Source organism: Botryllus schlosseri, chromosome 1 (genome assembly GCF_051294905.1).
Source record: "Botryllus schlosseri isolate E-star chromosome 1, Bs_hap1, whole genome shotgun sequence".
In the NCBI taxonomy this organism is placed as follows: domain Eukaryota; kingdom Metazoa; phylum Chordata; class Ascidiacea; order Stolidobranchia; family Styelidae; genus Botryllus; species Botryllus schlosseri.
The window spans coordinates 6,274,736-6,284,915 of NC_137236.1; the positions used below are offsets into that span (position 1 = coordinate 6,274,736).

General features: G+C 39.6%; 1 long non-coding RNA gene across 1 annotated transcript; it reads left to right on the forward strand.

Moving 5' to 3' along the window:
• Positions 1 to 2,112: 2,112 nt before the first annotated feature.
• On the forward strand, positions 2,113 to 4,731 carry LOC145433449 (uncharacterized). The gene is made up of 2 exons (XR_013913106.1): positions 2,113 to 3,232; positions 4,026 to 4,731. It is a non-coding gene; the product is annotated as an uncharacterized LOC145433449 (long non-coding RNA).
• The last annotated feature ends 5,449 nt before the right edge of the window (positions 4,732 to 10,180 follow it).

Here is a 10,180-nt window from a genome sequence, read left to right on the forward strand (position 1 = left end):
ATCTTGAGGATGGACTGTATTCAGCCTGATTTGATACCGGTACTTGGAAAATAGGACCTGAAATTCTTTAGACTGAGGAAAATTATTATTTTGTATTTAGTATTTAGTATTAGTGTATTTTGGTTCGATGAAAATAAAGACTCTCTCTCTCTGGAAAATAGGACCTGAAATTCTTTTCGGTCGATCATATGATATTTGGACGACGTGGACGCGCGTGTGTTGTACTCAGGGCTGTGAAGTCGGTAAATTTTACCACCGACTCCGGCTCCGACTCCGACTCCACACATTTTCAATATACCGACTCCGACTCCGACTCCGACTCCTGGGTCTTTAAACGTACCGACTCCGACTCCAGCATTATTAACAATTTACTTCGAAAATTATATGCCACATTGTCGGTTGAATGACTATCATACAACCATTAAACATATGCAAACATATGATTAACTGTGGTATGCTAAATTGTTTCATTGTGGCACAGCTCGAATTATCCAATTACCATGAAATAAAGATTTGGTAAATATCCTTCCTTATTCAAGTTTTTATAACATGGACTCTCTAATATCCTGAAATGTATGAATCATTCAAATATGGCAGATATCCAATCCTGTATAATAAAAATATAGATAAAAAATCCAAGGGTATAGCTCTTGTGTATGAGTCAGCAACTAATAAAGCGATTGAACTTACTAATTTTGTCATTGCACACTATCCTGATTACAAGCACACACACTCTTACTAATAATAGACATTGGTCATTAATGGAATTTAATTAAGTAGTCAAAGACCATAGCCTATGTCTAGTCTACATGTACTTAATCAAGTATTCAAGGATTGGGACTTGCAGTCTTTCTTAATCATTTGTTCACCCAAACAGCTAAGCTACACTACAAATATTTTTAATTTTGACAAGTGGGAAGCACCGTTTGGTCATATTTACATCATTTTTACAATTTTACAAAACCAGCCGATGCATTTTCTCTGTCACAGTATCATGGTATCATTCCAAAAATTGCATCAATTTTGACTACATCGCGAAAACACATCTTGCGATTTTCTTCCTCTCTGCAACTGAATTGTAATTTGCAAGTTATATCTAATTTTATCTATATCAGGGGTGGGCAACTTTTTCGGCGCAAGGGACACCTGAGATTTGCGAACCATTGCGCGGGCAACTGGAATGTTGATAACCTTTTTTTGTCGTCGATAGGAGCGAACCTAATTAGGTAACATTGCAAAGTAGTCTTATATTAATACGCTCTAAAATTGATTACAATATGTCATGCAACTGTGCAGTGCGCAATCAGGCCCTGTTCGCGCGAAGCGCGAAATTTTTTTGCAAGATAACGACTGAATTAGGCTATAGCTATATCAATAAATATGTCGCTAACATACATTGGGGGTTGCATCTGTATACCACTGGGCTCATTTGGCAAGGACAGGATTATTCGACGTTTAGACATAGCAAAATCGACGGTATCAGTGAACATGCCTCTATCATTTCGTGTAAATGTTTTGTCGACGATCTCGCTGCGAATGCACAAGCGAAGCCGCATCTCCTAATTGCGAATATAGTTAGAATCAATTCAGTGAATAATATGTATTTATAATTTTCAGACCGGGGCTCAAATACTGAATGCAAGAAATCTAGTGACAATGAATCATCCGAAGTACCGAGAAAAATTTCAAGTCAAATAAATCTGCTATGAAATATTCTACTTTATGGTCATCTACGAAGATCTGGGATAAATGTGGCTGGCCCCTGGATACGTCAATGCGTTAGAACTGTTGTTTTAGTCATCAACAAATTTCGCGGTCATGCTAATCAAATTTTGGTTGGCCTTGCAATTGGACCTGATGTCATAAATAATTTCGAGAATTACCTCGCAGGCCACACTTAACCTTCTCGTGTGCCAAATTTAGCCTGCGTGCCACGGGATGGCCGCACCTGATCTGTGTGGTTAATAATAACAGTGATTCGTGCAGGGATATATAGAACTCCGGGATGGCTGACTCCGTCGATTGCGTCATCACGGTCATACACAAGTAGGGTCATTTTCGCGCACTCACTTCAGATAGGATTGTTGACAGTGCTTAGTCTGTGCGTAACTTGGAGACCTGGCATTACCTTTCTGGTTTGTGATTGCTGGTAGATGCGTATGATATCAATATTTTTAATTGTTTATAAAGCTAGAGGACACATGTAATGTTCAGGTAGTTGATAATTTTAGCAGTATTGGTTAGCGGTATGGAGCTTCAGCTGCAGGTTATGAACGGCGCTACCGGTATGTCAGTACCGTACGATATATCGCTGGTATTCGGAATATCTCTGCTTATCGAGTATGTTTTGCTACATTGATGAGCGTTAGTGTATATCAGGATGTAGCAGAATTACATTTCAGGATGATTCTAATATTGATTACGTTATGCATTAATGACTGATCTGATGCTATAGAACTGCATAATAAGCCTTAAAGTCCTTAAAGTGGCAGCCGCCAGTTTAGAGTGACTTCGTCTGTTAGGATTTTATGTAATAGGTTAATCGATGATTAGAGTGTATCCATGCTGCGCTCCTATTTGTAGTTAACATGATGCAGAACAAAGGAAAGGAAGGAGTAGGCCTATCGAACGAGCCTAACGATTCTATACCTACCCATGGTTTGCCATAAGACAGTTATATAGTTGTATAGCTTGAAATGACCGAAAATTGTAGCCTGTACCAGTATGCAAGTTGCATTTCAGTCAGACAGTCAGGATGGTTTTTAGAATTTTACGTAAAATACAAACCCTAGGAGCATGGTAGTGTTAGAATACAATAAATGGTAGTTAGAAGTTTACATAATTGTATAAAAGTCCAGGCACCATTTAAATTGAATCTCTTTTTACAGATACGGTGCCGATAAGGCTACTAGTGACACATAAATATGTTTGGTAATGACTGGCAATCAAATGCCACTATACTGGAAAGAAACCACCGTTGCAGTGAACTGAATGACGGACACAAAATATAGCATTTGCTGGCCACTGAAACTTTTGAAGATACAAAACAGGACTATTCATCACATAAATCGACTTGATGTCGGCCACTCCCTCATGATGGATAAGTTAACTGTATCGTCAGGATGTGGCAATTGGGAAAAGCTGTGGGAAAAACTCTGGAAACTACATCAAAGTTTAAAAGGTTTTGTCAAATCCTTGCAACACAGCCAGGACCTCTCCTCAGCATGCATGGGTAAGTTTGTCTGATTCTGGTGAGCTATATCATATGAAGGATTGAAATCCATCTAAATATATTGTTGTGTGTGTGTTGAGCGAATCAACTGCTTATGACTTGAGGTACTATGCTACAGTAAAGATCATCCTGCCATTTTATCAACTGTGCATTTTGTTGACATTATACTCATAGCTGGAATATTATGGCAGTTAAATCAGCGGTTGGCACTTCTCGTCCTATTTGATCTTGCACACCTTGGAACTTAAATTGCATATAGGACTAATGTACGCAAATAAAAACTAAATATTGGAAACAACATTTAATGTATTTTGATATTATATGTGGTGCTAATGAAGTTTCTGCAAGGGTACTGCCAGTTTGATTGCTTTTGAAAGAAATACCAGCAGCTTATCAGTTATCTAGTCCCTCTATTCCTCTGCTAAAGATTGCTAAATTGTACTGTCCAAATTTAAATATCTTTTTGTAATAGCCTTATAGCTTTCCCATATAACTTTTGCTAAAAGAGGTGTAGGGTATTTCGTTCCGTAAACTTGCAGCATTGTGACGTGCGTCAAGACCAAAGTAGACTATGAGCTCTATATTACAACACCATGCAGAAAAATCCGATTCAATCTGAAATTTGATGTTTCATTCTCTAATGGACAAGTGTCCAGCTTCATGCATTTATAATTGGAAAAATATAACATATTTGGCGGTTGAGAACCACTGGGTTGAATCCCCACATCAAGCTATTCTTAATGATTGGGCTTATGGTTGATTTGTATCTCTAAGTTATTAATTTTTGTTGCAGATTCCTGAAACAAAATGCTACGTTCCATCCTGTACAGCACATCATCAGTGGATATCCTGCTATACTATACTTGCGTTACCATCTGGAAATTTGTGTCTTGAGTCTCAGCAGCGACGCTTAGAGATAGAGATGATATTCTGTTTGGCCTGCACCATCGAGATGCTATACGACCGTAAGGTCACCTAGTCTGCACCCGTTTCTTTTTCTTCTCCATGCTATCCGGGAATGCTGAGTGCCTACCCGGATAGCCGCGGATACCAGTTTTCGAGTCTTTTGTATGACCCGACCAGGAATCGAACCTACAACCTATTGATCGAGAAGCCGGACGCATCACCATTACACATAATTTCCAATACTTGTGAATTAGTATCGAACCCTCCAGAAGCTTGATTCGGGATGTACTGCACACCCAATGACGATAAAGCTCAGGAATGTCTATTGCTGAAAAAGTGGAGAAATATTTGGCGTGTTGTAGTATTCGAAAGAGCCCGTACAATTCAAAAAGTCTCAGTCATCATATATTTACTCCTCCCTGATTGACTTATATTACTTCTCCCAAATACTTTTCAAAAATATCATCCGCACTGAAAAAGATTGGAAAACAATGTATTGAACGTTTAGAAAATGCTGATTTTCTTCATTATCCACCTTTCTATGTATTACCTCTGGGTAAACTGTATGAAATTAATGAAATTCAACGTTGTAAGAGTTTGCTTATTTGTCTATATAGCATAAAGAATGAGGTATGGGAAGACCCATGTTTTCTAGAATGTCTTGCTTACTCACCAGGAAGGCGGCAAAAGGTGAAGGAACCTGATTGTATAAACACCTACATCGCTAACTTGCGAAAAAAGTGAAGATTTCGAGGTAGATTGCAGCTTGATATATAGCCCTACTTATGTATAGGCCAAAAAGAAGTCAGCCATCCCGGAGTTCTATATATCCCTGGATTCGTGGTACAAAAAAAAATTCTATTGAAAATTCTTTGAAAGCAAATGTTTTCATGATGGAGAAGTTGGAGTCGGAGTCGAAGTCATTGTCATTCTCACAAACTCCGACTACGACTCCAGTCAGTATTTTCCCACCGACTCCGACTCCGACTCCAGCTATTATAGTTTTCGCGACTCCGACTCCATCAAGCGAAAATTACCCCGACTCCGACTCCGACTCCACAGCCCTGGTTGTACTTGTGCGCTTTTGATTCAGAGGTAAAGAAGTCATTGAAATATTCGGGGCAACGACCGCAGTGAAACTGATACATAAACTTGGCGATTTCTAGTTTCCGCATATCTTCTATGTTTAGGACGCCAAATCTCTTCAGCAGCGACTTATTGGATGGGCAGCCAGGCCCCTTTGGAGCCCTAGCTATGATTCGGAGTACTTTATGCTGTAGTTTCTGCAGTGGCTTGAGTGCAGTTTTACTGGCAGCCCCCCAACAGAGGATGCCATAATGTAACTTCGATTGGATTAAGGATTTAAAGAGTATCAGAAGAACCCATGCTGGCACGAAGCGCCCAAGGCTGTAGAACAGGCCGCACTTCGGTGATAATTTAGTTTCTAGGGACTGAATATGACTCTTCCAGGACATGTTCGAGTCCAGTAAAACTCCGAGATATTTGGCATTATCTGTGTTGGAAACGGGCTGACCAGCGATATTAACGGTTAGGTTATTTTTTGAATTTACTGTCAGCAATTGCGATTTCGAGGCGTTTATGCAAAGGTTGTTCTGGGCCGTCCACTCATGGACTTTGGGCATTTGGTCACCAGTCAGGGCATCCAGCTCTGCCGTCGAAGATGCGGAAGAGAGGAGGTGAGTATCATCAGCGAACAGTGTGGTGTTCAATGAGGAGGTTTCAAAAATGTCGTTGACATATAAGGTGAAAAGGACCGGTCCAAGTACTGAGCCCTGGGGCACACCACAGGTCACCGGGTGAGGAGAGGACAAGGTGTCTGAGATCGCAACCATTTGTTGGCGTCCAGTGAGGTAACTTTTCATGAGCTCAAGTTGTGGGCCCCGAAGTCCGTAACGCGCCAATTTCGAGATGAGAATTTTATGATCTACGCAGTCAAACGCTTTTTTTAGGTCGAGAAAAATGCTACATCCCACATTTCGCTTCTCTACTGTTTTTTATAGTAATTCTGGTTCTAGTTTTGCAAAGTGAGTAGTTAGAGTTAGAGTTTCGCATTTAAAAGAGAAATTAATTGCCAAGGAATTAAAATAGCCGTGTCGTCGTTTGGCGCGAATCGTGATACCGATGAATTGCTGTGTGATGTTCGGGCTTATTTATTATATTTTGTTTCTGTCTCCACGACTTGTAAATTTATTGAATCAACGTACGGCGACGTAACGGTTCTTGCGAATCGTGAAATTGAATTGAATGAATAGGCTACGTTGTATTCAGGGCTGTGGAGTCGGAGTCGGAGTCGGTGGAGTCGGAGTCGGAGTCGGGGTAATTTTCGGTTGATGGAGTCGGAGTCGGAGTCGTGAAAACTATAATAGCTGGAGTCGGAGTCGGAGTCGGTGGGAAAATACTGACTGGAGTCGGAGTTTGTAAGAATGACCCTGACTTCGACTCCGACTCCGACTCCAACTTCTCTATCGTGAAAACATTTGCTTTCAAAGAATTTTCAATATAATTTTTATGAACCACCAATCACTGTTATTAATAACCATACATATCAGGTGCGGCCAGCCCGTGGCATGAAGGCCAAATTTGGCAGAGGAGAAGGTTAGGTGTGGCCTGCGAGGTAATTCTCGAAATTATTTATGACATCAGGTACAATTGCAAGGCCAACCAAAATTTGATTAGCATGACCGCGAAATTTGATGATGACTAAAAAAACAGTTCTGACGCATTGACGTATCCAGGGGCCAGCGACATTTATCCCAGATCTTCGTATACGACCATAAAGTAGAATTATTTCATAGCTGATTTATTTGACTTGAAATTTTTCCCGGTACTTCGCATGATTCATTGTCACTAGATTTCTGCATTCAGTATTTGAGCCCCCTTCTGAAAATTATAAATACATATTATTCACCGAATTGAGTCTAACTATAGCAATTAGGAGATAACGTGTCGTACAACATGCGGCTTCGCTTGTGCACTCGCAGCTAGATCGTCGACAAAACATTTGCACAAAATGATAGAGGCATGTTCACTGATACCGTCGATTTGGCTATGTCTAAACGTCGAATAATCCTGTCCTTGCTAAATGAGCCCAGTAGTATACAGATGCGACCCCCAATGTATGTTAGCGACATATTTATTGATATAGCCTAATTCAGTCTTTATCTTGCAAAAAATTTTCGTGTTCGCGCGACCAGGGCCTGCTTACGCACTGCACAGTTGCATGACATATTGTGATCAATTTAGAGCATATTAATATAAGTCCTGTTTGCAATGTAACCTAATTCGGTTCGCTCCTATCGACGACTAAAAAAAGGTTATCAACATTCCAGTTGCCCGCGCAATGGTTCGTAAATTTCAGGTGTCCCTTCCGCCGAAAAAGTTGCCCACCCTTGATATAGATATAATTAGACATTACTTGCAAATTACAACTCAGTTGCAGAGGGAAGAAAATCGCAAGATGAGTTTTCGCGATACAGTCAAAATTGATGCAATTTTTGGAATTATACCATGATACTGTGACAGAGCAAATGCATCGGCTGTGGTTTTGTAAAATTGTAAAAATGATGTAGGCTAAATATGACGAAACGATGCTACCCACTTGACGAAATTAAAAAATATTTGTAGTGCAGCTTAGCTGTTTGGGTCGAACAAATGATCAAGAAAGACTGCAAGCCCCAATCCTTGAATACTTGATTAAGTACATGTAGACTAGACATAGGCTATGGTCTTTGACTACTTAACTAAATTCCATTTATGACCCATGTCTATTAGTAAGTAGGAGTGTGTGTGCTTGTAATCAGGATAGCGTGCAATAACCAAGTTTGTAAGTTCAATCTCTTTATTAGTTGCTGACTCATACACAAGAGGTACACTTGGATTTTTTATCTACATTTTTATTATACAGGATGGGATATCTGCCATATTTGAATGATTCATACATTTCAGGATATATTAGAGAGTCCATGTTATAAAAACTTGAAAAAGGAAGGATATTTAGCAAATCTTTCTTTCATGTTAATTGCATAGTGGATAATTCGAGCTGTGCCACAATGAAACAATTTAGCATGCCACCGTTAATCATATGTTTGCATATGTTTAATGGTTGTATGATAGTCATTCAACCGACAATGTGGCATATAATTTTCGAAGTAAATTGGTAATAATGCTAGAGTCGGAGTCGGGAGTCGGAGTCGGAGTCGGTACGTTTGAAGGCCCAGGAGTCGGAGTCGGAGTCGGAGTCGGTACGTTTAAAGATTCAGGAGTCGGAGTCGGAGTCGGCATATTGAAAATGTGTGGAGTCGGAGTCGGAGCCGGAGTCGGTGGTAAAATTTACCGACTCCACAGCCCTGGTTGTATTACACGCATATATATATGTGTGTGTATATCAGTGTTGGGATCAAGTCACTACCTTCGAGTCACGAGTCATTTCGAGTCATTGCACATTTTGACTCGAGTCAAGTCAAGTCAATCGATTTTCGAAGGTGACTCGAGTCAAGTCAAGTCACTCCATTTTTGGAGGTGACTCGAGTCAAGTCGAGTCAAGTCAAGTCAAGTCACGAGTCAAGTCACAATTCAAGTCAAGTTGCCTTTTCGAAGTATGAGGCATGATTGCGTCATTGCATTATGTTAGCTGTCTGAAATACAGATTGAGTGTTCATTGATTATGAATAGAGTTAAATAGAGTTAAATATATACACGCAAGAAGTCACTGTATCGCTAAAATACGTAAGCATATCTTTAGTTTGTAGTTACCAGCTAAAATAGAGAACAGAGAAACGAATTGATAAGATGCAATACATTACATTACCCATTCACATATTGATATGATACAAATCGAGCCTGCGACAATGGTTGAGGACTAAATAAACTATATTCGAATTCAATTTCAATAAAACAGGAGGTTTGGTTAAGGTAAGAATAGAAAACAGAAATAGACATTTTGCTATCGAATGACTTCACTACACTAGTTTACGATAACGTAAGCTCTAAGATTCGATCACTTCGTTTGCGGTCAATTTATTTGTGAGAGAACAATGGAGGCCCAGTAAAACGCACGATCATTGAATGATTGAACGCATTCACGGGTTAAACCAGCGTTTCGCAAACAATACGAACATATGCAAGTTGCTGTGATTTTTATCGACCCCGTTTACTTGATGACTTGAAATTGACTCGTGAATTTTGCTCCGAGTCACGAGTCAATCCGTATTTCTGAATCGCCGAGTCAAGTCAAGTCAAGTCATTTTAGCAAAGTGACTCGAGTCAAGTCAAGTCATAAGAAAAAGGTGACTCGAGTCAAGTCATGACTCGAGTCATCCCAACACTGGTGTATATATATCATAGCCACTAGAGATTATATGCGCAAAACATCGTACGATTTATTTCCCTTTTCATACGATGACTAGGTATCACAAATGTCCTACCAGAGGTTTTCATATCAGGGAATTAGGTAATGTTTCACAAGACTCCCCATTGATTAAATAATAAAATGGCGTTAAACAATATATTCCGTTATAATGGGCACCCAACCGAAATACATAACAAGCCGACGGCAATAATGGTGGTACAGAAAATACACATGCACAATATTCGATATCAGATATAGGAATGATCGAGACGACGTTATTGCTGGAGGTCAACTAGTCTGATCACACCTGCATCAAACAGGTGTACTTGTCTCTGTACAGTCTGGTTGTGACAAATGTTCGGTAAAAAAAGGAAATAAAAAAGAAAAATTAAAATTCGATATGAAATTAAATTTGGATTTGGATGTTAATCTCAATTTCGCCACATGTAACCCTAACATGCAAAAAGGTCGTATATTAAATATTGTGGTGATTAATCTGCTAAAATCGTTTGATTTGATAAATTTCAATATAAACTGATTCGTGCTAAATCAACAGAACATCATACATCGCCTCCGGGTTTACGAGCCATTCATGTTCATTGGAGCGTAACCGAGTTCGGCCAATCAGGTGACAACAGATTTTCTGGTACAAGTTTTCGAATCGCCGCAGTCTC